Here is a 27,827-nt window from a genome sequence, read left to right as displayed (position 1 = left end):
CTAAGGACCAATCAGAACTGGTTAGGACACCAGCCAGTCAGGGAGAACAGGTGATTTAAAAAAGCAGAACTCTGCAGTTAAACTGCCAGATGGGGATCAGTTAGGGCTTGGAAAAGCATGGGGAACATGAGGAGAAAGGGACCTTTCCTGACAGGAATTAGGGGTAGCTAGCCAGGGCAACCCAGTTTAATTCACTTAGGGAAAAGTAAAAATATTAGAAAGGACTGGGAAAGTGTTGCTGGTTTAGTAATACTAATAGCCATGCTAGGTGGAAATAGTCTATCCTGAGGCTAAATTCAAAATGTAAAGTGTGCTTGCCTGAAACTAAGTATTGTGCCTCTCATTTGTAACCATCAAGCTTAAACCCCTCATTGAGTGTAATTAAATAAAAAGTCTAATTTTGTCCCAGAAGTGCCTCCTCATCCTTCAAACCTCTGGGTGAGAGGATAAGTGGACACATGGCATTATTCACATACGTAAAACACCTTGATGCAGAATAATAAAGAAAAACCACTACAAACAGTTGAAGCAGACCTCTCTAGTGTTGTTAACTGTTATTTTTAAGCACCCAGAAATTCAGTCACACTACCCAGCTCCCATCTTTAGTGTTGCAGGCTTTCTTTGTTCTTTTGCTAAAGCACTTGATTGAACATGAATCCATAACAAGGGATTGGGTAAACATTTGATTCATTTCTCATTGAAAGGTGTACCTACCTAATTCACACTTTCTTGAAAAATAGACAAACTGAAACAAGGCCATCCTTTGAAACTGGCACATCTTTGAATTATGCAGTGCAGTTCTCTGGTCAAGTAATGTGCACAAATGTGCACATATTTATTATGGTAAAATGTGTATTAAATGCATTTATTATTGAAAACAACATGCATAATCCATTAGGAAAGTTGCCTAGTAAAAACATGTGTCTTAAGCCAAATTGCATACAAATGTGTGGCTATTATGAGAAATTTGCACTAAAATACTGATGAGAGTCCTTTTTTTAAAAAAAGAATTTGATGTGGAGAACTGAATTTAAGATTGGAAAAATGAGAAATGGAGAGAAATAGAAAACGGACAGATTCACCCATCGCCATTCATAACTTGATATTTGAATTGTAATAAAAACACCTTGCCCAAACGTTGCATTTATGAACAATAAGGCTGCAAACCTTTGTATGTTAACTCAGAAGTAATCTTCTCTGGATTTATTTCCAAGTGAATATTCATCGAATTGGGCTGTGCACCAGAGTTTTAGCTTTTTTTAGTGTATTGTTTAGTGGTTCATGTTCTTATATGCTTGATTTTACATCTCCTTCTGTAAAATAAGTGGGCAAGCATCATAGTTCAGGGGTACAGCACCTCCTTTGCAGGCAGAACATCCCAGGTTTTGTTGCTGCCATCCCCAGATACGGTTGGGAATGTCCCCTGTCCATAACCCTGGAAAGCCGCTGTCAGTGTAAACTAGCCTTCACCATCTTGGTACCTCCAACTCCCATAAGTCCCAGCCAGCACATGTAGCAAGGGGGAGGTAGCAACAAGTCAGCTGATCCCTGTTTGTGTGTGGACCTGTGTGAGAAGCAAGTTTGCTCAACTAGATCATTCTCTGGATCTGTGACAAAAGGCATTTAAAACAAATTTGGAAATGAATGACAGCATTACAGTTCCCTATGTAACCTTATCTTTGCTGCCTTTTGTACAGACATGATGGTAACATCTCTAATTACATGTTCTTATTCCCCATAGAACTGGAGGCATAAAAATTTCAATATACACTAAAAATGGGGCATTCTAAGCCTCATTATATTTGTTTGCATCCAGCAAGTGGGAAAGGCAGTGTAAAATCAGAGGGTCTTCTGAGAATTTGGGAAGAGGGGGAGAGGCGTACATTCAGTGGCAGAGCACCTGCTTTGAAAGCACAATCACTCTGTTCTTCTACCTTTAGAAGCAGAATACCAGTTGCTGGGAATCACAAGTGAAGGGAGCACTGTTGCTTTCAGGTCCTTCTCACAAGCCCCCCATCGGCATGCTGTGAGAACAGGATGCTGATCTAGATGAGCCTTTGGTCTGATCCAACAGGACTCTTCTTATACCATATTCTTATGTTTATTCTCATCCAGATACTGATCAGATCTAGACCAGCTTCGATTTAGTAAAATTTCTGCATCAGGTACTTTCAGACTATGCCCTAGGACTATATCAAGCAAGATGCCTTGCATCTTGTGCGCTATCTGTTTCAGACATAGTAGTGGAACTGGAACAGGCTGATAATAAATAAGTGAGGAAACTATGTGGGCTGAACTATAGAGGTCACCTCTAAAGCACAGCATTCCAAAGAACAAGATTGGCTCCAAAATAGCCTGCCATTCACCAGCATTCGCAGAGAATGTGTAGCCTTGTTGCTAGGCACAGATGTTGCCATGATGGAGTGAATTGCGTGCAGAATCAGTAGTAGTAACACATGCAGCCTTGTTGCTAGGCATAAATGTTGCTAGGGATAAGAGAAAGGGAAGCATATTGTAACTGTAGTAACCTAGTATTCGTATACGCTTGCAGAGTGACCCAAATGTTCTAAAACATTTTTAAAATGTAGGTTACGGCTGTCTGATGAGGCATGTTGCATCTACATCTCTCTACCTATCCCATCAAGCGTTATTGTCAGCATTGCAAAATTAGACTCTGATGTAGACAGAGATTTCTCCTTCAGAAGTCCATGGCTCACTGACTTCTTTCCTTTTTTAAAAAAGATTCACTGCTATCTAGGTCACAGCAGGTTTGAAAGACTGAAGGTATATGTTCTTTTTCCCCAGTTAGAAAAAAGCATATATTAAGGAAGGTAAAATTTTATTAAGGAAGTTAAAAATGTCAAATACTTACAGGGACAAACATAATGTTAAAACTTTGCACCCATCAAAAGGCCGACACCCCATTTTTGAACAAGGTGCTTTCAGTTCACAATAACTCATTGTCTGATTCCTCAAGGTACTGGACAACTTTCCTGGCCCGACCCAACCATTCACGTGCAGCAGTTGGAAAAGGCAAGTCCTTACCTGAGCTTATTTCAATGGAAAATGACTCATCATCCTTGGATTTCTTAAGTGCTGTTGATTTTTAAGGAGCTGGGTATGTTCTGAGTTCCAGAACTACTGCTGTTATTATGCCCAATGAAAATTGGCACAATAACATCTGTTGATCCTAATGTATCTTTACTTTTACTAGACCTATAAGAAATATTCTAGCTCAGAGAGCTTTTCAAACCCTGTGGATCCTCAAAAGTTTATGGGGGGGGGACATCTGACTTTTCTGACAAAGTCAGTTGTGACTTTTTTGACAGCTATGTAAAAAAGGGAGGGAAAAGTTGGCAACTCAACTAGTAGGGAACCAACACAGGTTTCCCTTCATTGTCTCCAGCTGGCCCTCCCTCAAATTTCCCCTGAATCACCAAGGCTCTTCACTCCCTCCAGCCTGCCACAAATAACTTCCTCTTTCCCCTCAGCCACCATGTCCTTTTGTGACATCCCAGGCAGCCTGCAGCCAATGGCAACAGCTGGAGAAGCACCAGCACAACCTCCCCTGGCCTGACCATTGTGCGGCAACTCACTACTGGTTATTTTTTTTTCTTTTTTGCCCAATAATTTTTATTAGTTTTCCAATTTTTTAACAAATCAGTACCAAATGACATCAAATTTAATACAATTTCCCCATTAAGTTGACTTCCTGCTCTCCATCGTCAATGTGTTCCTGTTTATTATTTCTCACCCAGCCCATCTTTCATGTGTACTTCTCACATAAACTGTCTCACATAAACTGCAGAATGAACACTACAGCTAGATATATTTAGAAAGACATTTGTTTAGAAATATAAGTGAGCTTGCTTAAGTGCTACAGTTCTCTTCATTGCTTTCACAGTTGGTCTGAAGAAACTTCAGACATCCTGGGGGGTGGGGGTGGGACAGAGACAATGAGGGGGATAGTTGCCATTCAACAGCATCACCCAGGCACTAAGGCTGTGTGATTTGTTGATGCATCATCCAACACCGGTTTGTAGACCACATCATAAGAACAGTCTCAAAATAATTGAGCTGGTGATGTATTGTGAAGCACAACCTTCAAAACTCCAGGGGGTGGTATAATTGCGAGCCCTCTGGTGGCTGCCTTTGCTTTCAGCTCCTTTTCCCCTCTGATAGCAGAACGGTCCCACTCCTAGCCTTGGCGCCTCCCCATAACCACAGTGTCTCTGTCTACCCGATGCAGGAATTGCAGCTGGGCTGCTTCTTCCTTCTCCCTCCGTCTAGGGAGGAGTGGGAAAAGTTCACCCTCCAAACACGAGGGTTTGCCTGCCTCAGAGAGGAGAATCCGCAGTGCACATTGTTGTTGTTGTTGTTTAGTCGTTTAGTCGTGTCTGACTCTTCGTGACCCCATGGACCAGAGCACGCCAGGCACTTCTGTCTTCCACTGCAGTTTGGTCAAACTCATGCTGGTAGCTTCGAGAACACTATCCAACCATCTCATCCTCTGTCATCCCCTTCTCCTTGTGCCCTCCATCTTTCCCAACATCAGGGTCTTTCCCAGGGAGTCTTCCCATGAGGTGGCCAAAGTATTGGAGCCTCAGCTTCACGATCTGTCATTCCAGTGAGCACTCAGGGCTGATTTCCTTAAGAATGGATAGGTTTGATCTTCTTGCAGTCCATGGGGCTCTCAAGAGTCTCCTCCAGCACCATAATTCAAAAGCATCAATTCTTCAGCGATCAGCCTTCTTTATGGTCCAGCTCTCACTTCCATACATCACTTCATGGATCACTGCCTTGCCGTGGCGAAGGGGCTTGAATAACTCAGAGAAGCTATGAACTATGCCGAGCAGGGCACCCAAGATAGACAGGTCATAGTGGAGAGTTTTGACCAAACGTGATCCACCTGGAGGAGGAACCGGCAAGCCACTCCAGTATCCCTGCCAAGAAAACTCATGGACAAAGCAGTGCACATAGCATGTACCTATTAATCTCCATGACTGCTCCTTTGCCCTTTCTTCACCCTGCCACCCTACACAGTTCCATGTTTCAGACATTGTGATGTATCGCTAAATCGTAATGTTTAGCTGGTGATAGACCTACCAGGCACCTCCACTGGCTTCAGCCTGGAGACTTCATCAACTAACTTCCGCTTGCCAACTTCCAGAGCTTTCAGCTGTTCATGAATATCCACCAGTTTCCTTTTACACATCACATTCATGTAGCTACTGACACCATTTGCCTTGTCCACAATTAAAACCTCCCATACACATAGGCATGCATATGCTAGGCAACATCCATGATAAACACCAACGGACACATTCACTCATCATTCACTCTTCATTCATTCACATTTGTTCCCTGGCTTCAATCTGCAGATATCCACTGGCTTCCAAATTTCATTTGGGAGGGTTGAATTTTGCTTATTGAGCTCTTCACAATTCAGAAATCCATGGCTCAGTGACTTTTTTCTTTTTTAAGAAAGATGCACTGCTATCTAGGTCACAGCAGGTTTGAAAGACTGAAGGTATATGTTCTTTTTCCCCAGTTAGAAAAAAAGCTTTTACTAAGGAAGATAAAAACATTTGCCATCTTCCATTAAGCCCATCGCCAGATGTCAGCCAGCTTCTGACCATGGGTATCAGCTGCCTTCAAGCTACATCCCTCTCAGCAAGTGAACTTGCCTTATTAATGCTCCATGACATCCCACAGCCAGATGATCACCTCCATCCATCTGCCAGTTCTCCTTCTCCAGGTGGAAGAAGGCTGGGCAATTCTGAATGTCACAGCTGTTGCCCTCTGTCTTCTGTTGGAGAAGAGGAAAAGGCCCACCTTTATATCCATTCAGCTGTCATGTGTTTTTGTGACATCACAGGTAGTCTGTAACCAACAGTAACAGGCTGGGGAAACATCATCATTATCTGTGCACAATTGGAGGTGCACTTCAGCAGTGATTTATGTGTGTGCTTGTTGATGTGTAGCTCACCCTTCATCCGTATTGATACCAAGCAGGGAGACACTGTAAAATTGTTTCAGGGGACCCTTTTCAGCACAAGGGCTGCATTTCCTTCTAGGGAACCTTCCAAGGGTCACATGCCAGTGTTGGGCAGAGTCAGAGGCAAATGGAAGCAGAGCAAAAGCCAGAACCATGGCTCTCTCAGATCTCTCTATGGCTTTTGCCACAATTGATGGAGGTGTCCTTTTGGAAAAACAAGTTCAGGATGTAGCGATGGGTTAAAGAAGAACTCGGGGAAAGTAGCACTACAGCTTTGGGGCTATGAGGATCTTCAGCAGTCTCTTCTGTCTCCCAAGTTATTTAACAGTTACATGAAATGGTTGTAGGTTTATTGATTTATTTAACAAAATTCATATCCTGTAAAGCCTATAAGTGGTTTCCCAAAAAGGCTTTTGTTGTCGTCTGGGCATTTGGAGCAAAGTGTCATTTGGCCAGCAACAATTGGACCAATTGGCTTTCACTTAAGGCAGAGTTCCATTGGCATGCAGCCACTGAAACAAGGGTTTCCCATTGCTCCCTTTAGGGCTTGTCAATATTTGACAATTGTTTTTTTTATAAGATTCCATTTGAACTCGCAGGATCTCTAGCGACTTAATAATATGCATTTTTTGTCTAAGCAGAAAGGCATCATAATATAACTTAAGGCACCATTGCTGAACATAAGGCACTTCTATTCCTCCTTTGTCCCTTGGGTGATACAAAGTTTGGAGGGTTGTTCTATTCCACTTACTATCTAAAATAAAATTTTAACTAGCACCAGCCATTTCTGTAATTGGGATTGAAGAATTGATAAACACCAGCCTTGAACTAAAAATAAGAACTGGGGAAGAGTAGTCATTTTAATAAGCTCCATTTTTAAAAAAAATTACTAGCCCTCAAATAATTTCTTAATTTTTTTAATAGCCAGCCAGCTGTATTTTTTTAGTTGCTTAATTTGATAGTAACAAAATTTAACTTTAACTCTCCTCTAATTCCTATCTCTATATTATTATTATGATTATGACATGTTTCTGTTTCGATGGTCTTGAAACAAAATATCTCTATACCAGCAAATGAGGCGCTCAGCAGCTGGAAACTTGAAAAGGCGGTGGCTGGAGCATTTCCCCTCTCTTTCCTTCCACACTAAAAAAAAATAAAATTACGCACACCCTCCACCCAAGCAGGTGATCCAAGCGGGCTCCCCCCCCCAATCCCCATGCAAGAGACTAGTCCTTACTGATCCACCGGGTTGAGGTTATTCCGTGTTTGTCATCTTTTGCCCTTGTTCTGCGCTTGTGTGGAAGCCTCCTTAATCGGGTTCCCATCTGCAAGTTTCCTTTTACAAGTGAGGTCATGGCAGTGGCTGGCTGGGGCTCCTTGCCACCTCCTCCTCCTGCTGGGTCGCTTGGTGCCTAAGGCGTACTCAGCGTTCCAGACTGATGAGAATTGAAGTCCAATGACATCTGGTGGGCCACAGATTACCCATCCCTTTACTAATATAATGTGGAGTGTCTTATTCTGGATCTTGACCAGGCATAGGCAAACTCAGCCCTCCAGATGATTTGGGACTACAATTCCCATCATCCTTGACCACTGTTCCTATTAGCTAGGGGTGATGGGAGTTGTAGTCCCAAAACATCTGGAGGGCCGAGTTTGCCTATGCCTGATCTTGACCATAACACCAACACAGACTTTCCCACATTGTTCAGATGCATCATTCATGAACAGACTTGCCTCTGTATCTGAACTACTACCTGCCCTCAGCAGAGCTTGGTAGCATCCATTCTTCAGGTAGCTAAAGGGCCATAGCTTAGTAGTAGAGCATCTGTTTTGCGTGCAGAAGGTCTCAGGTTCAATCCCTAGCATCTTCACTTAGGACTGGGAATGTCCCATTTGAAATCTGGGAGGGCCATTGTTGGCAATTGCAGACAACAATAAGCTAGATGGCTCAAAGGTGTGACTCAGTATAAGGCAGCTTTTTTATTTTATGCACTATAGGTTGGTGTTTTATTTAGTAGAAATGTTTGGGAACACTTGATTTAATGTCAGATACTCTTGATGATGCTGTATCTTTCAGGAGAGTTGTGGGGAGAGAGGGGGTCCTGGACTTTATCAAGCATCATTCACCAGTATGAAATTTGCATAAGGATTTGTACGCCCAGCTTTATGCAGCTCTAAGCAACTACAGAACACTGTAGCTCTCTGGACACATCAATGAAGCATGCTTAATCTAATCAAAATCCTGACCTAATGCTTCTTGACAGGACCCCGGCAGCCAATTGGGAGGCATCATGCTTATGAACTTCCCATAGGTATCAGGCTGGCCACTGTGAGAACTGAATGATGAGCTAAATGGGCCTTTCATCTGATCTAGCTGGGCTCTTCTTATGTTCTTGTGACATCTCAAGATTTGTTAGCTAAGCAAGTCATAAACTGAAGCTTACTAAACCCTTTGCCATATTAACACAGCAATTGTGTTGTTTTTTCTCATTTCATGCTTCCCCCATAGGAGGAGCTGGATATAGTTCTTCAGCAACATGTTATAGGGCTGCCAATGGATGGACAAAACGGATTATTATCGTAGATCTGTGCAGAATACTCTTCCTCTAAACAGCTTTCTTACTGTTTCCTTATTGTTTGGTGGGATTGTCAGTGAGTGGATCTGTTCTCCTTTATCTTGTGTTGGTCTTGCTCAAGCTACTTGCATCCCAAATATGCACCTTCAGCTAGGCCTGTTGTACAATACAGGAAGATAAATAGTTCAAGGGCAAGTCCAGGACATTTTGCTGCCTATGAAGGAATAGACAGGCAATCCCACAAGTGTTTCTCCTTGGGAGTAAAAGTACAACAGTAATTATAAATTAAATAACTAGCAATTTGCTTTTTTTATTTTCATCTTGCCCTACCTAATAGCTGGGCTGGCCAATTTTCTCCAGCTATAGTGAGCACTGTCTCTCAGCAGAACCAACATGTATGCTGGCCCACAAAACCACAGTGCATCATGAACCTGAAAAATGTAGCAAGTGGTAGTAGAAAATTTGGTGAAGCAGGTGTGTCCAGTGATCATATGAGGGCCAAAATAGAAACGATGGCAGCAGTCAATAGCTCTAAACATGAAACTGTTCCAATCTTGTATAGTAGGGGTGGGGAATCTGATTTTGCCACAGGGATGGGTGGGTGAAGAGTGTAGAGACAGCCATACAAATGCATAATAGAGCATAGGAAACTGGTTTAAACTTTTTCAGATAGTTCTCAGTGTAGCTCAGTATTGTGTAAAGTGGACGGACTGACAGTAGTTCTGCAGACAAGGGTCTTTCTCAGTTTACCTGGAGATAGCTGGTGTTGAATCTGGGGCTTTCTTTATACAAAGCAGATGCTCTATCTTCTCAGCTTCCTGGAATTCACTTTCACATTGCTGTTTTTATTTTCAGCTGAGGTCCAATTCTAGAAGTGGGCTTGGCTGTTTGAATATAGGTGAAGGACAAGGATTAGGAAAGGGAATGGGAATAAGTGGTGAGAACCAGGGGGGTTTAGCACTTGCCAACCCCCCCTCCCCACACCTTTTGCTGTTAAAACAAGGCACCCACACTCTCTTTTTTCTGTGATTGAGGTAGTTCTATGTTTTGTCAGGTAAAACTGCAATTTATTTATTTATTTATTTATTTAATTTGTAGGTTTTTATCTTGCCCAGAGCAACCCAACAACTAACCAACCAGGCAGACAATAAACCCCACACAGATACATTAAAATCAAGAGGCAAAAGAAATTCAAAGCTAGGCAGTGGGCCCTGCCAGGCACTGGCTGCTTTTTTTGGTGAGTTTATAAGTTTATTCTAACAAGACCCCTGCTCCAGGCCTCAGACAAGCTCTGCATGGACCTAGCTCCCCTCACCAAAGTCCATTTGTGGGGTTCCAACAACATATTTTGTCCAAACATTGATTTTGACCTCCCCGCTCCAACCAGGAGGTTTGGTGGGCTCAGGAGTGGGGAAACAAGCAAGAGGGGAAAGGGTTGTACTTGACCACCCCTCCGCCTTCTCCTTTCTTGGTCTAATGATCCTCTTCTGAATCTGCTTTTTCTTAGAACGGCTGTCAGGATTTTGTTATACCCGTTTGCGTGCAATGTTTTGTTTGGCTCTGAGTCAGACTTCATTCTGTCTGGGAATCACAATGGACACTTTGTTCTGTCAGTTATGTACAAGGGAGGAGGATTAATGGCATCTTCCCCCTTGTAATAGGGCTATGAGAGGCAAAGGAGGGCACAGCTTCTGCACCAGTAACAGCTGTATAGAAAAGCAAATTTTAACTGGTGTCATTTTACTCCTTCCTGCATCATTGGTATCCCATCATTCACCCAATGATCGCAGGACAGTTCATAGTCTGACCCCATTTTACTTGCATTACAACCTTGCAAGAAGGGCTAGGCTAAGAAAGAGTAACAGGCCAGGATCATGCAATCAACTTCTTGGATGTGCAGGGATTTTGACCTGGATCTCCCTGATCCTAACTTCCAGGTCCTAACCCTGGCCTATGGTAAGGAATTGTGGGAACTGTAGTCCAATAACAACTAGAAGGCCACAAATTCCCAATCCCTACTTGAGATTCTGCCTCTGTGCTAGCATAGGGCATACTGACTCTAATGATAAGCTTCATCTGCCAGAATTCCCTCTTCTGTTGTCAGTTGTGAGTTGGGGTGGCGGGGTCCCATACCAGTGGACTTGGGTTTAGCAGGCAACTATTTAAGGTTTTTTTTGCGATGCCGTTGGCGCTGTGGGTTAAACCACAGAGCCTAGGACTTGCCGATCAGAAGGTCAGCGGTTCGAATCCCCACGACGAGGTGAGCTCCCATTGCTGGGTCCCAGCTCCTGCCAACCTAGCAGTTCGAAAGCACGTCAAAGTGCAAGTAGATAAATAGGTACCGCTCCAGCGGGAAGATAAACGGTGTTTCCATGCACTGCTCTGGTTCGTCAAAAGCAGCTTAGTCATGCTGGCCACATGACCTGGAAGCTGTACGCCGGCTCCCTTGGCCAATAAAGCAAGATGAGCGCTGCAACCCCAGAGTCGGCCATGACTGGACCTAATGGTCAGGGGTCCCTTTTCCTTTACAATTTAAGGTTTGCAAGTCTTTGTTAACAGAGGGCTTTTTCTCCCTTCAGCTATACCTGAAGAGAGAGACCCATGGCAGCTCCAGTGGCCTTCCTGGAGACTAAAGCTCCCAGGGCATACTTAAACTTCTAACTGAGAGCAATATACTGCATGCCCTGAACTACTGCCTGACCCTGTTTCATCCTCCCACAGTTAGTTTACTTGGCTACTTGTAATCTTGGCTCCTATTTGCCTTTTGTGCTGGTAAATCAGACAGTCTTCTTGGCACTGAACCTTGGCTCTAATTCCCTTTTGTGTTTGTTGCCTCCATTGGGTTGAATTCAAGGTTATGAGTCTTTATTAATTTTCATGCTTTGTTGAATGTTTAGCTTATTGCTGGTGCCATTCACTGCCTTATGTGCTGAAAACATCGAAATATAAATAGTTTGTGGTACTACGATGCCCTATTGATTATGCATTAGTCATCTTTTGTCCTCTTTGCAGAAGACTAAACCATGCTTTGGTTGTTTTATGGAAAGACTCAATTTCCATAATGATGAGGCAGCATGTAAAGAATGAGCAGAGGATAAGAAGCTGCTATTAACTGCCTACGAATGGGAACTGGGAATGAATGAATCTGTTAATTTCAGTTCCTCTCCATTTCTCATTTCCCCAAAGTTCAATTCTCCACATTTCTAAACCAGTTTGCAAATTATTTTATTAAAATATCCTCATGAAAATTCACCAGTATTTTAGTACATTCACCCCCTAATTTGTTATATTTTATATAATTTATAAAATAATGCATTTTGTATATTATTTTCAGTAATGTAATAAACATCTTTATGGATACTTTACCTTAGGATATGCATTTCTGTAGACATTACAAAGCTGGAGAATTGTATTGAAAAATTTGGAGAAATTCTGAAGAATGGTTATATTATAATTCTCTTAAAAAAAATTATTAACAGACCAATCATATCAAATCAAATCAAATCACATAAATTCCGAATTACAGAGCCTAATTTTAAATTTTGTTGGGGGTACCCATATTTCAAGTTCCGAAAGGGGTCCAATCCTCTTATTGCTACTGCTTTAAAAGTCCACAAATCTGTCCAAATAATGTTCAAAATTCTGTCCAATCCTTTCTTGCTGTTTTCCACATCTCTTCTAGTTGTTTTCATATATTTTTCCTCACTCTTTGTCACCTCTGATTGTCTCCATAAGCAGGTTCAAACAAATTTGTATTCCTGTGTGGGTTTTTCCGTTCGTCCAAGAGTCGTATTTCAGACAGCCGCCGTATTTCATCGCTTCCATAAAGAAAAGCATTCTTGCTGTCTACTTATTCACTTTTCTCAGGTCTGTCCCTCTTTCTCAGTCCTCGAGGAGGTTCTACCAGGTTCTACCAGGAATCCAGTATGAAAACAAAGCTTCCTCCTCCCGATAAATCTTTCGACAAGACCCGTCAAAATGGCGACTCCCTTTTTGTTGCTGCGCCATCAAAAGCCCTTGTTCTTTTTCTTGATCTCACATGTCAAGCTTTTGGTAGTAAATTATTTCCACACAGTTTTTAATCATCCTGCTTAGGTCAGTTATGCAGCGGTTCTTTTTGAGAAGGGGTTATTGATTAATCACATAGAAGAAAAGAAAAAAAAGTCGCCCCCCCATCCAGTCCCGCTCCGGCATACTGAACCTGATGTAATTTCTCATGTTGTATTCCGTTAAATCCAAACCCGTTCTTCTCATTTCACAGAGGTCACTTCAGTTAGCAGTTTTCACTCCCGTTCTGCACTTCACTTATAATTCTCATATTGTTTCAGAAAGTGTGAATTAGAAAACTTCACCTTTAAAGAGAACTGCATTGAATTTCTCCCCCATCCCTTAAAAGTAAGATGTTTAATATAGCATGTTCTTTCAGTATATTCACTGTGATTCTTTCCAAACTAAACACATGAAACCTTTCTTGGAATATGATTGGTTGACTGTTTTTGCCAGGGCAAGATATATATGGCTCAAGGAGTAGTGACCCTTCCAAATGGAGACCTACTTCTATCATGGGCTAAGCAAATTCAGCTGCTTAGGCCCTTCTATAGCCTCAGAGACCTTTGTCACTGCTGCCTGACAATTGCCAACTGCTAGCACCATGGGCTGAGTGAGATCCAGCTGTTCAGCCCCAGCCCCACAGTCTATAAAAACTGCAAAATTGGTGATCATGCACAAAAGATATACACAACCTTGATGGAGAAACCATTGTTCAGACTGTTTTTCACTGGATAGGCACAGTTAAAAATTAAGGGCATGCTGTGGGTCCAAACCAAGGCTGCACTTTTGAGTATCATTCTGTTTATGTTTGTGTTGAGGTGAGGGATGTGTGCTATGATTGTCATATGGAAGCACTCTGTGTGAAAGTGTGGCCGTTGTGGTGCACAAAGCAGTTTCCATGTGGATCTCTTGTATTTCATGGAGTTTCCATGTAAGTGCTAGATTTTCCTGCTGGTGGAGCCCATGCCTGGTAAAGAGGCTGAGTATTTGCAATTGAGGAAGGGTAGCCAAATCACCAAAAACAAAGAAATGCATGATCTGAAAGAGGGCCAACATTAGCATGAAATTTGCTCATTCATATGTATAGATGCACATTTAGAAATGATTGCTATGATTTAAACAGAAATAAAGTCCATCTCACTACAGTGGGGTATACTGTGACCAGGTGACCTGGGCACCTGCTCAGTCTGCTATCCAGCTGCTAACTGTTAAGGGGCAGCTTTAGGGCTCCCTTTGCTCTCCCTTCTTTAAACTGGACTGGGACTCGACAACCTGTCAATATGACGGTCTGTAAATGGGACACATGGTCACCCTAAATTTGGGATTGGTGTCCAAAAGTTGGTATAAGGTGGGCTGCAGGAAATCCCATGTGTAGGTATAGCACAGCATCACTGAATCATATCTCGTGCTACCAAGGAACCTGAAAGGCCATCAGGGAAGGCTCTGTAAGGCGAGTCCCTTCAACAACCCTCCTGCATAGAATGTTCTTTGCCATTGTCCCAGCATCACACAGCGCAATAGTTAAATCATTTATTGCCTTAGCCAGGCACCCTTGAGCCTCTGATGGTTTCCATGGCAATAGCTCTTAAGCGGAGAAGCAGGCCAGCCTAGTAATAAGCATCCTGGGGTAGGAGAAAAGGATTTAGTGTACCCAAGTTAGAGTGTCACTATGGGGGCAATAATAGGATTGCAGGCTGCCGCTTCCAGTTCTGTTTTTATCTCTTCATAATAAACTAAAGTGTAATGGAGGGCTGGGGGCAGTGGGAAAGAAAAGAGATGTATTTCCGATGTTTAATACCCTGCTGACTAACCCAAGGGATTCATGCATTGGTTTCCAAATACAAATAATAATATATCTAAAACGAAAACATGAAAATGAAACAATAATAACACACACATACAAAAGAGACCCCAACAAGCGACAGCAAAAATTGGCTCAATCTCACCATATGCAGTAGCTTTTCTGACAAAGAACAACAACATATGGGGCACAATTTCTGAAAGATAAAAGGGAGTCAGCCAAATGGACCTCCCTATGTAGGGAGTTGCACAGCAAAGACACCACCACTGAGAAGTCCCTGCTCCATATAGCTTCTTGCCAAAATTTGAGTGGCAAGGGTCCTCCAAGCAAAGACTCCCTTGGTAATCTAAAGGCAGTGGGGGAGGGGAGGGGCATAGAGAATGAGGCTCTTATTTGACTACAATGCACCCAGATGATTTGGGGCTTCAAGGATCAAAACCAGTACTTTCAGTTTTGCTACAACACTAACTACTAGCTGTTGCAATACCTTATGGCAAGGGGGGCTAACTTGTGACCCTCCAGATTTTCATGAGACCCCAAACAGCTACATTGGGTGGCCACTTCATTATGCCTCACAGTAGGACTGGTACTAGCCTCGGGTTTTTTGTCTTTGTTCTGCCCATTACAGCCATACCTCTAGCTGCATTAGTTCATGTTGTGGATTTTCGGTTTGCGAATGCAGCAAACTCGGAAGTGTATACTTCCGGGTTTTGCTGCACGCACAGAAGCGTTCTGTGCGCTTCACGCATGCACAGGAGTGCTCTATTGCGTCACACGCAGAAGCGGCGCTCTACTTATGGACTTTTCAGGGTGTGAACGGCACCCCGGAACGGATCACGTCCATAAATAGAGGTACCACTGTACTAAGTTGAGATTTTACTAAATTGTAAGGAAAAGGAAACATATAATTTTGTGTAATCTGCCCTCCCCGCTGGTGACACAAAATTCCATATCTTTTTACAAGTCTTCCTGTGGTCTCATGTCTACTGCATGGCAGACAAGATGGAATGTTGCAAGATATGTCCCATGCAGGGTAACAGCAATCCCCAGCACACTTGCTAGAACCTGCCTGGTGGATAGGAGTGGAATCACTATAACACAGTGTCTCCAGTCCCAACAGACAGGTTACAATCAATGGTACCAAATACTGCTGGGATGTTCAAGAGGTTTTAATAGGTGACAGTTGTCTCTTAGTTTGACCAATGCAGTTTAGGTTCCCAAAGCATGCCCTGAAGTCAGAATTGGATGGATCTAAATCAGGGGTCAGCAACCTAAGGCCCATGGGCCAGAAGCGGCCTGCGGAGGTCGTTTGACCAGCCCATGAGCCACCCCCGAACCGAGCTGGCCACTCATGCACTGCGCTAAACCAGCACAGCACGGCACAGGGACTCACTTCCATGGTGCCAAAAATTGCGTCTGCGCACACGCAGGTGCCGAAAATTGCAGGGGGGGGGCGCTCGCAATCTGGCGAGGGATCTCCATGGGACAGGCCCAGCCCAGGCACAATAAACCTTGATAACCCCTGATCTAGATGAAGACTGGGAAATCTTGGGGCCAGGGGCCAAACATTTTTAAGCCACTCGCCATTTCTAAAGCCTTTTTTGACTGGTCGTCCATGTTTTCAACCAACATTTTAGTCTTTTCTGTGTTTATTTTAAAACCTGCCACTTCTCCAAACCTTTAAATTTCTTCTAGGAACACTTACTATAGGTTGTTCCAAAGCTCAACAACTTTTCTGTTTGGATTTTCACTGTTTGAAATATGGCAACCCTAGCTTTATGTGCATGCTTATTAATACATACGGGCATTGATACGGGTTTGGGTATATTTTTGTGTTTATATTTGTTTCTGTGTGAATTCCAACCCTTGTTCTCTCAATATCAGTTTAGAATTCCTTTGACTCCAAGTCTTTGCAAAGATGCTTAGCCACTTAGGAATGGCAAATGGAACCAGAGGTTTCTGTTAGGGCAGCATAATGCAACACTTGGCCCTTAAGAAGTTATTTACAGACTATACATCTGGGATTTTTAGGGTCCCTTCCTCCATCTTCTGCTCTACTACTTCTCAGCAGCACCACGCTAGAGCTGTTAAGCACATGACCTCATTAACACTAACTAGGTTTGGACTCTGCAGAACCAAAGAATCCTAGACTCACTTCCCTGGGAGTAGGTAAACCCTAATGGACTCATTGGGACTTGCTTCTAAATGACCATGCATAGGATTGGAGTTTTAAATAAGCAGTTGCTTAAAACTGCTTGCACCGTGAATGCAAAGCCAGCGCTTGCCAGAATGTATCTTACTTTTTGTTTTCTATCCTCTATTAACAGCATTCACTTTTACTGTTAATGTGTGAAAGCTTATCAGCCATCAGCCTGGGAGGAGAGACTGAATGAAATGAAGATGATGTAGATAGTGGGAGTAGCTAACCAGTGAGTGCTGTGTGTGTGTCTGTCTCATTGCTGCCTTAGGGTACCATCAGCAGCTGCTGCAAACATAAGCAAGTCTGGCCCAGCAGCAGACAGACTGGATAGTTACCAAACCTCCAGCAGCTCAGCAGAGGTACTTAAGTTCACAGCTTTTCATCAGAATCCCCAGAAAACTGCCCGCTAGTGTTGAATCCCTGTTTATTGAATCATACTGCTTGGAGCGGCTCTTCTTGCAGATATAACAACTGCAATGATATACTAGCAGCAGTTCCTCAGTTTCTCCAGGGGCAACAGATTCCTCCCCCCCCCCCGCCACTGCAGCCAGGGTGCCATTCAAGCATGATCAAGCTCTAACCAGCTCTCAGTGGAATTTTCTATAGATTTTGCATCTGTTAAATGGTCTGTGCAAGACCATTCCTCCCCTTCTTTTTCATCTGAATGCTGACTTCCTCTCTTGGCTACTCAAGCATCTACAAATCTTCCCGGCATCTCCAGCTCATCACTGACGCTTCTTTGGATAGGTCCCAGTAGGTGTTTAAATGGGATTCAAATAGACAATTATAGGATGCTAGGCAAGGCCAAGGGAAGAGGGGGGATATGCCAACCATATGGCAATGAAAATAAGATTCCTTTTTTTTAGGACTCCCAAATTCACTTCCACTTATTAATGCTGGTTTATCTGGAGCCCCTTATATGTTCATATGGGGAAAGGATACAGATTTCCAGACTCCATATTCTCTCCCTTGCCAGGAGAAATGCTAGGTAGTATTGGATCAGATGATGAGTTGACCTAAACCTGATGCTATACATATCCTTGCATATAGAGCAATTATGCCAACTATATTGAGCCAAGGATGTCTGTGCAGTAGTAAGTTCTATAAAATTTAATGAGACTTACTCCCAGCTAAGTGGAGTTAGAATTGCATCCTAAATCTGGAGTAGAAAATGCCCTACAGAATTCATATGGCAGAATCAGGACTAAGAAGAATACAATATGAAGGACCACTTCATAGATGCATTTGTTACTCAGGAACCAATTTCTACGTACAAAATGTATGTATGCAGGATCAGTTATGAAGGGTGCCCATATATTAAAAATGACATATTTTCCCTTCAAAATAATCCGTGCAGGACCCTTACCAGATTCTTTCTTTTCTGAAGCTGTGGACACATTACTATTTACTTGGGCTCCAGTGTGCTCCCATTGCTGGTGTTTGGAGCCAGGTATATATAATGTTAGCCTCAGCCCTTACTTATCCTGTAGTTTTTTGAGAAATGCTGCTGCTTGATGGGGTTTCTCTCAAACCAATTTCCATCTGATTTGAAAACATAAGCTGCGGTGAAGCTGAAGTGTTACACTGGAGACAGCTGTTGTGCATGCAGAGATGACAGTTTCTTTGAATAGGAGTTCAGAGTTGCTTTGCTACCCGATTCACCTGGGTCTGTGCAGTTAATGGTGCTCCTGGATGTAGATGAGAAGGAGTTTTTAGATCTCGGGATGAGATTGAATAAGTTTTCTGAATCTATGGACTCGTTGGACAAATTTTGTTTGTTGCCCACATTGGATTATTTATGTATTGCTGTTTTAATGTTTCATATTAATTGTCTTTGTTGTGTTTTATTATTTTCTCTTGCTCACCACTTTGGATACTTTTAAAAATATATAGTGGTATATAAATATTTCAAAATGAATAAATAAAATGGCCCTGGTTTCTAACTACTGATGCTACCAGTCAACACATTTTCAGTTCTTTGAGCAGTGGATTTGCTTCTTGGATTCTTGGCGGTCCACAGTTAAACTATGGAGGCTTTGATGGCTACCAACATAGATGGCTTTAAAAGCGGATTGGAAAAATTAATGGAAGATAAAGCTATCTAGATGGCTACTAGCCATGATGGCTGTGCTCTGCCTCCACAGCTGGAGGCAGTAATACTTCTGGGTACCAGTTCCTGGAAACCACCGGAGGGCAGAGCGCTCTTGTGCTCAGATCCTGCTTGCAGCTTTCCCATAGGCATCTGGTTGGCCACTGTGAGAGGAAGATGCTGGACTGGATGGATCATTGGCATAATCCAGCAGGCTCCTTGGAATGTCATATGTTCCCTGCCACTTGGCCTGGGTGGCAGTCCCACAAATGAGTGGGAGTGAACTCTGTTGTTTGAGGACTATTCAAGAGTGGCCAACTACATCATACCATGGCTAGGTCCAAATAGGAAAAATGTGGTTACATCATTTGTATTTGGTGAGAGGCCAAATTTGTATTTTGTTAGATTTGGTTCGTTCATATTAGATCCCTTCTCTGTGGCACTGCTAGTACCCAGGTTCCTAATTCCTCGTGTTCGAGAGCTGACTTCCTAGGAATAGGAGACTCTGCCAATTTCAGTTTCTTTCAGTTTCCGATTTTTCCAATTTTAAGTTCTGTTCTCCACATTTCCACATCAGTTTACAATTAAAAAAACCCTCAAGAAAATTAATCAAGAGTTTTGGGCAAATTTCTCCTAATATAGACATTTTTGTGCACAATTTTTCTTAATATACACATTTTTGAAAAGCAACTGCACCTAATATAATGCATTTTTGCATTTGCCCCCTCACTGTTATATGCATCTTTGTTCACATTACTTGGCTGAAGAACTCACAGTTTGCCACATCTTGTAGAAGTGCAAATTCCAGATGGCTGGGCTTTGCTTTACATATTGTTTCATAAAGTGTGGATTAAGTAACCTTGCTTTTAAATGTGAACAAATTCCCCTCCCCTGTCCCATGTGTAATTACCATTAATGTAAGGGTGTGATTGCAAAGGGACATTCTTCTGGGATTGCATATTCTCATCAATGGCTGATAGTCCTTATGGCTATAACTTACCTCTGAGATCATACATGCCTCTGTATGCCAGTCACAGGAGCAACAATAGCAGGAGCAAGTCATGTCCTGCTTGTGGGCTCCCCACCAGCATCTGGTCAGCCACTGTGGGAAGCTGGATGCTGAACAGGATTGGCCTTTGGTCTAATCCAGCAGGGAGGCCTCTTCTTCTGTTCTTCTGCTTTGATCCCTGCTCTCCACATCTGCATGACAGATGTAGAAAACTGCAGCATACCTTAGTCTGCATCATACCTGCTATGAAAGTACAGAACTGGAAGGAACAGAGCCTTCCATGCAACTGTGCCCTAAGGAAATTTCAGATGAAGCTGCAGAGGAAAATGTTGACTGCGTCTCATTTCTGTGATAAGTACTGGGGAGTACACAGCCGTCCGCCTGCCAAAACAAAGGGTCTGAGATAGGAACAAGCAATACAGTGATCCTTTCTTCCTCCTGGAACATATAATGCAAGGCTGCTTTTTTCACTTAAAAGACAACAATGCAAAGCAGACGCAACAGAGACTTGAATAATATTTTACCAAGTTGCTGAATATCAGGGGGCGGGCTGCATTATATCAGCCAATCCCCTTTCTTGATTTGCTTCTGCCTGCCCTTGATTACTGCTGCTGATTGACAGAGAGCTGTGTTGAGCAGTATACAGCTGTATACGACCTCTGAAGCCATGATGATCTCTGCTGAAGGCGGAGTGTTTTGCCTAACCTCTCTGCCTTTGAAGTGAATTCCCATCTGCTAGCACAGAAAGGAAATACTGTGCGAGGTGTGGGCTGCTCTTATTGATCTGCAAGCTGTGCAGAGGTTCTGCAATTGCTGAGGTCAGGCTGGAGCATAAATCCTTTCTATCTCTCAAAGCTCCCCAAATGTATTGGAATTAAGTATAAAATGGAGACCTGAGCTAGTGGAACTGGGCTAAAGTCCACTTGAGCCTGCATGCTGGCATACTGGGTGCCTTAGCTGCTGGACCCAAAAGCTGCTGCTTTTTTAGAGCAGAGAACCATTGGTCGCTGAAACGTATGTGAAACAATTGTGGTTGAAAGTCTTATTTTACAAGTGGGACTTGCAGCAAAATGTTGCAGTGTAGAGTGCTCCTGTTTAGGATTCCAACCTGTCAACCATACCTTCATCCACAGTCCCACACCATAATTTTCCATTTCCCTCCCAACAAACACTAAACAAGCTATGGCCATTAAACATCCTCAGACTTCACTGGACTCTGTCTGGGGTGTGTGTGTGTGTGTGTGTGTGTGTGTGTGTGTGTGTAGGAGAGAAGAGTTAAGAACACAAGATTCCTGCTGTATAAGATGAAAGGTCCATCTGGCCCAGCATCCTGTTCTCACAGTAGTTAACCAGATGCCTATGTGAAGACCACAAGCAGGACATGAGCACAACAGCATTTTCCTCAGTTTTACTTCCCAGTGACTGGTATTCAGAGGCATATTACCTCTGATATTGGAGATAGTACATAGCCATGGTGGCTAGTAACCACTGACAGTCTTATCCTCCATTTAATTGTCCAGTCTTTTAAGGTCATCCAAGTTGGTGGCCATTACTACATTTTGTGGGAACCAATTCCATACTTTAGCTATGTGCTGTTCTTCCTTTTGTCAGCTGTAAATCTTTCAACATTTGGCTCTATTGGGAGACCCCAGGTTCTAGCATTATGAAAGAAGGAGGCCAAAAAATTCCTCTATCCACTATCTGCACACCATGCATAATTCCATGCACCCCTGTCATGTCCTCTTTTTTTCCTATACCAAACCCCCCAATTTTCCACATAGGTGAGTTCATTTTGGTTGCTCTTTTCTGAAACATTTCCAGCTCTGCAATATGCCCTTTTTGCGGCGCAGAGATCAGAACTGAACAGAACATTCCAAGTGCCTCTTCTCACCCTGGCATTTTTCATATGTGGCAAAGCTTGAAAAGAAATTTTAATTTCTGCAGACAGGTTAAGAAAGCTTGGAGCTATTGGTGATCTCTTGGCCAATGTGATTTGGTCAAGATCACAAAAAATTCCGTTCAGCAACCCCTCTCCCAGCCACTCACATGGGGTGGTGCTGAGTATGCATGGCAGGAGCAGCACCATGCTGACTTTAAGAAGCACTTTGGAACACCTGATAGTTTGTGAGGTGCTGACTTGCTGCTGTGTTCTTGCAGCCTAAGGGCAAAGATATTCACAAAGTTTTAGAGCAGTAACACTGGGTTCATCACTTAGAGTGCAAGCCTCACGTTACAGCGTAGGCTTTGTGCACATGACAATTTATTCTAGAATCAATGGATCAATAGATCTATTCAGACATTTTGGCACTTGAGGTGGACCCCAAAATTGTGCCCCACTCCCCGCCAGGGAAGAAGGGGTGAGGAAAGGTTTATATCAAGAATAAGGGGTGAAGGAAGATTGTGTTAGTATCTCAGCTCACAGTCAGAGGTACCTGGCCTCCCCCGAGGCAATTGAGTGAGATACTGTGTTTACCTTCCGTCTGCAACTGCCGGCAGGCTAGGTACGGCGATTCTTCTCATTAGATGTGAGAAAGAACACACCCTCTGCTTCTCTGCTTCTCTCTCTCCCTCCCTGCATTCTCCCAGGGAGGGGAAATGAGACAGACAGGAGTCCTATTTACATGTTTTATTCCTGTCATTCAGCAGTACATAGAAATGCAACTGCACCCTTCAGACTCCATCAGAAGAGACACAACTCCGCCCCTGCACTTCCAGTACAGGTCAGATGACACACTGAGCTAACATCTGGTGCTCAGTACAGAGAATAGGCTCCACCTTTTCTCCAACAGTACATCTGCAAAACACAACATCCTGTTTTGCATTCCAGCCATCTGGAGCTGGCTTTTGCCTTGGTGCTTTTTCCTGACAGATTGATGTTGCGATCTGCTGTCCCTGGGAATCCTGCCACCTGAGGCAGTCATCTCTCCTTGCCTCATGGGTGGGCTGGCCCCGGATCTATTGCAGATTTGTTGCCCCTGAAAAGTGCTTCTTGCTCTAAAAATGTTGTTTGTCTTCAACCACTTGTACAGCAGGTCTTCACAACATTTACAGGAGGCTGTAAATGGGCAACTTCTGAGGGAGAACTCTTTAGCCCTTCAGCAGATGGCAAAGGCAAAGCGCTGCCCTGGAATAATGGGTGAGATGCTGTTGAGAAGTACTCTTTCCACCACCAGAGAGGCATCCTTCATTCAATTAGAGTTGTCAGCTGTCTTAATTTTGCCACGGCAGTCATGAATAAAGAAACATTGCTTTCAGGACAAGCAGATGTCTTGAATTTGTAAGGTATGTACATAAAAGGAAATAAACAGTGTTTGAACTGTTCAGAAATACAAATTCTATCTTCTACACAATCCTCTCACATCTGCCCCCTATCCCACTAGCACACATGGCTTATGAACGAATTGCTATCATGCCTTGCTAAAAAAAAAAAAAAAACAAAAAACCACCTCCAGGCACTTTGAAGAGGTCAAGAGGCATTTTGTTGAGTTGGCCAGTGAGATTTTTTTATTTCCCTAGGTGATTAAAAAAAAACCCTCCCTAAAACAAACTGATTGATTTTTTTGTTGATGTTGAGGATCATTTTTTTTTTTACAGGTTGTTGTTGTTTAGTCGTTTGGTCGTGTCCGACTCTTTGTGACACCATGGACCAGAGCACGCCAGGCACTCCTGTCTTCATTTTATTATTATATTATATTATATTATATTATATTATATTATATTATATTATATTATATTATATTATATTAATTATATTATATTATATTACCTTTAGGACTGGTGTTTGGCATTAGTACTCTTATTGTGGTTATGTATGTCTAACTCAACCCCACTCCTTGGCCTAAGTGTAACAGAACTGACCAATTGGCTGGGGAGATGGCAACCTGGGTCTGGATTAGAGAAACACTACCTGCAAATTGTGTATCTAGTCCAGAATTGCCAAATCAACATTCCCAGCCTCACTATGGGCTTGTAGTGTTCTAAAGCAAAAGCTGCACATTATGTTCTGTTGGGCGATGATGCTGTTCTTGGGATACTGCACCATCCTTGAAATTGGCAGGCATCTGGCAGCTCTCCTTTCCTCACTTTGTTCTCAAATCCCTCTGTGAGCCCCGCTGCCTTCTGCCAATTTCACAAGCTGACAGAGAGAGTGAGAGAGAGTTTGCAAACGGCTGAACGTTGCCCTCACTGCCCATCATTTTCTTCTGCCTCGCTTGCTGCTTTTGAGGACAAAATTGATTGTGGCATTAATTGGTTGCTCAAATTCATTGAACAGACACCTAATTGTGCTGGAGGACTGATACTGACACCATTCGAGAGGTCGCTGCCCTCATTCCCTTTTGCTCACTTTTTATGCCTGAACGGAGGGAGACCCTGCAATCATTTGGGCAAGTTGCAGAGGAAATGCAGGCTCATATATCTACCTGCTGGTTTGGAGCCAGTGGGAAATCCTTCTAAGTGTAGCCTTCCCTAAGCCATGACCCCTCTTCACCTTTAACACTGATCTCCCCCATGTTGCTGCTAATAATTGTGTGGCCTTCAAGGAGCTCTTTCCATCCAAACAATAATTTGGGCTCTCAGGAAATTAGCTTTCCCAGTTTCTCTGTTCAACCATGAACTCTTAAGGGCCGCACTACACATGATAATATGCATTAGCTTTTTAGTGCAGGTGTTCAAAATGCACATTGTATTGGCTGGGGCTCATAATTAAGGGTATCAGCACAGGTGTGTAGAGAGAGAATTTAACCCTTTTCTCCATTGCTGTAGTCCTGAGGAATACCATTCCTCCGAAGCTGGTGTTTGTTTAGGCAGGAGGGAGAGGGAGAAAATTCCCCATTGGCACATTTAACATCACTTCTTGTTTGGTCCTGAATGGATGTCATGACTGTATTAGCCCATCCTGCTAGCTGAATTGGGGAGCATCAAGATCCCATCCCATCGTTCATACCTGTTGTCAATAGGCATCCATGAAAAGAGAGCATGACATCATAGAGCACCATCAGGACCTGACAAGAACATAGATGAATATTAACTTTACAGGTGTTTCACTTAAAGGTGAGCCTCCCTGATTCACAATTTCCTGAACAATATACAAACACAGCCATCCTTCAAAATGTGCACTTCTCCAAATTTTTGCAATATTCATGTTAAAATGCTGGTGAATTTCCATGAGGACTTTAAAAATAGCACAAACTAAAGTGAAGAAGTGGACAACTCAATTTAAGATGGAAAAACGAGAATATGGGAAGAACAGAAATCGACAGATTCATTCATCTACTAGTCACTATATGTAAAAAGTTCTGAAGTTCTTCTAGGCTTTTGTAGCTCTGGAAGCAGTGCCTAGGTAAAGGTAAAGGCACCCCTGACCGTTAGGTCCAGTTGCGGACGACTCTGGGGTTGCACGCTCATCTCGCCCTATAGGCCGAGGGAGCCAACATTTGTCCGCAGACAGCTTCTGGGTCATGTGGCCAGCATGACTAAGCCGCTTCTGGCAAACCAGAGCAGCACACGGAAACTCCGTTTACCTTCCCGCTGGAGCGGTACCTATTTATCTACTTGCACTTTGACGTGCTTTCAAACTGCTAGGTGGGCAGGAGCTGGGACTGAACAATGGGAGCTCACTCTCTCGTGGGGATTTGAACCGCTGACCTTCTGATCGGCAAGCCCTAGGCTCTGTGGTTTAGACCACAGCGCCACCCGTGTCCCTGGCAGCAGTGCCTAGGAGACTATATTTAAGGGAGCCAGCTGAAAAATAGAGCAGGACTCCTGCTTGTTTAATAGTTTAGAACAGGATAGGCAAACTCTGGCCCTCCAGATGTTTGGGACTACAATTCCCATCATCCCAGACCACTGGTCCTGTTAGCTAGGGATTATGGGAGTTGTAGTCCCAAACATCTGGAGGGCCAGAGTTTGCCTATGCCTGGTTTAGAAGCTACTGTGGTAATTAAATGGTATATCTATTTATTACTAATTGTGCATAAGAGGGAATTTGAGCAGTTGTAGCTTGCATGACAGATTCTTAAGGCTGTTTTAATATGGACACTTCTTTGCACAATAAATGGACATTTGTTTGGTGCAGAGCCCGGGTCTTCGTTCAGGATGTGCTTCTTTTGTGGGCATATTGCATTTACCAAGTAGTTAGCTCCCTATTCCCCCCTCCCCACCATCAAATCCTGGTGGATTTAGTGAATGAGACCAATAGTGGGTCCAATGGTCAAGAAGGCAGTTTCTGCATGAGAGAAATGAGAGGCAGATGGGGCTCGTCAACCTGGGGAGGTAGCCCATCTAGAAGAATGAAGACTGATCCTAAACCTCTGCTGCCTTGTGGCCATACTCATTTGTGAGAAAAGCTTCAGGAGTAAACCCCAAGGAACAAATCATACTCACTGCCTTGCAGGACATCTTCAGGAGAAGAAACGACTCAGAAGTAAACCCTACACAAATCCAGAGTGGAATCCCTGAAATGGTGGGATGGTGCCTTGTATGTCTCCTTCTGGCAACTCCTGCAGCCAAGCTGATGCCAAACATATTACAGTACTCTGCTTTCCTTTGGACATCAGTAAGGTTGGGGGTGGGAGGGTGTGTTCTCATCTAGACAGCCCAGGATCTCCATATACACTGCTCAGGCTTGCTTAGTGTGGCAAGCCAGACACTTTTGTGTTACCTGACCTCTAAAATCAGACCTGCCAAGGAGCGCTTTATATACAGTTCATATTTCATCAAAGATGTACAGCAGGGCTGGGAAACCTGTGGCCCTACAGATGTTGCTGGACCATAATTCCCACCATCCCAGATAGGCCAATATTTTAGTTTTGTGGCAAAAGTACTGTTTTGGTCAGATTTAAACTATGGCTTCAAATCCATTTGCAGCCGTACAGAGAAACAACTGCCTCGCTGCCAGGGCTTCTGACACAATATAATGGTGGAGTAGACAGCCCCATTGATTGCTTTAGCATGCTGTGCCTGCAGCTGCTGTGTTCAAGTCACATGACTTCCTGAGATGTGTTGAATGCCAGCTTTGATTTACACACTGATAATGTAACATTTTACGAGACACAGAGCTACAAACTACCGATGCAGGAGGACAGCCAAACAGAGAACACACACACAAAAGCAGCAGCAGATTTATCCCCAAGTAAATGTTTAAATGCTTTTCTAGTGGAAGAGACTCTGCATTTGTGTCCACACTGTAAATGCTTGTTGAGATGAATTTTATAGAAACATTGAACTCTGGTTGACTATTGCTAGATATCTTTTTGAAATTACCAGTGCAAACAGAACCAATGGTGGGATTCTGATGAGGCTAGGTTCATAGGCTTGGGGTCCTTTTTCTGAAATAGAGAAATTTTGGGTTAGTGAAAAGTGGACAGGGTCTGAGTATTGACAGATAATTTCAGATGGAGTGCAAGTAAGTGCTCTGATGGTAATGTGCATTATTTCACTTGTATCAAAATGTGGAGAGTGAGCATCATTGATTGACTCAGGACTGATGCTACCAGGAAATATTCCTGCAGAGGGCACTGAGTAAGCCTGAGTCCTCAGTTTACCAGGGTTGGTCACTGCAGAGGCTGAAGGAGAAGTAAAAAGCCTGATGGAAAATAACAGCAAAGTTTGAAGAGCTATGTTTCCTGGTAATCATCAGGCAAGGTAAATTGGAAACAGCTACAAATTGTGCATATACACAAATGAGCAAAGCCTTAGGGAAAGCAGTAAGCATGGGATGCTCAGTGGAAGTACAAGTTTAGTAGATACCATTGCCTACAGATGCAAAGTAGATACAAACTAGAATAAAACAGAGACAAAGGACCATCTGTAATACTGTTCCCTATTATAATATTTTTTCTCTCAAAGGACAAAGTATCCGGAAAAGAGGCAGGGAAGTAAAAATGTTAAGATGCACGGCAATATGTAGATTTGAGACAAATTAGGACTATAAAGTGTTTCAGAGAGAAATAAAAAGGGGTGTGTGTGTGTGTGTGTGTGTGTGTGTGAGAGAGAGAGAGAGAGAGAGAGAGAGAGAGAGAGAGAGACAGAGTTGTGAGTTGTGGTGGGGTTAGGGTATATGAGGCCTTGAGGCCTTTCTAATCCCCTGGATCTATCAAGGGTT

At 43.1% G+C, this 27,827-nt stretch overlaps 1 long non-coding RNA gene across 5 annotated transcripts; it reads left to right on the top strand.

Moving 5' to 3' along the window:
• The first annotated feature begins 78 nt into the window (after positions 1-78).
• LOC310709190 lies at positions 79-27,689 on the top strand. Of its 5 annotated transcripts, none has more exons than XR_014527402.1 (5): positions 87-843; positions 12,903-12,969; positions 16,894-16,984; positions 22,753-23,005; positions 24,682-25,776. It is a non-coding gene; the product is annotated as an uncharacterized lncRNA (long non-coding RNA). The 5 variants fall into 5 exon arrangements; XR_014527401.1 differs by lacking the exon at positions 16,894-16,984 and adding an exon at positions 26,118-27,689 and having other exon boundaries at positions 90-843; positions 24,682-24,775; XR_014527403.1 differs by lacking the exon at positions 16,894-16,984 and having other exon boundaries at positions 94-674.
• The last annotated feature ends 138 nt before the right edge of the window (positions 27,690-27,827 follow it).

The sequence above is a fragment of the Podarcis liolepis genome (assembly GCF_965112155.1).
Source record: "Podarcis liolepis genome assembly, chromosome: 6".
In the NCBI taxonomy this organism is placed as follows: Eukaryota; Metazoa; Chordata; class Lepidosauria; order Squamata; family Lacertidae; genus Podarcis; species Podarcis liolepis.
This window is presented reverse-complemented; position numbering and strand designations above follow the sequence as displayed.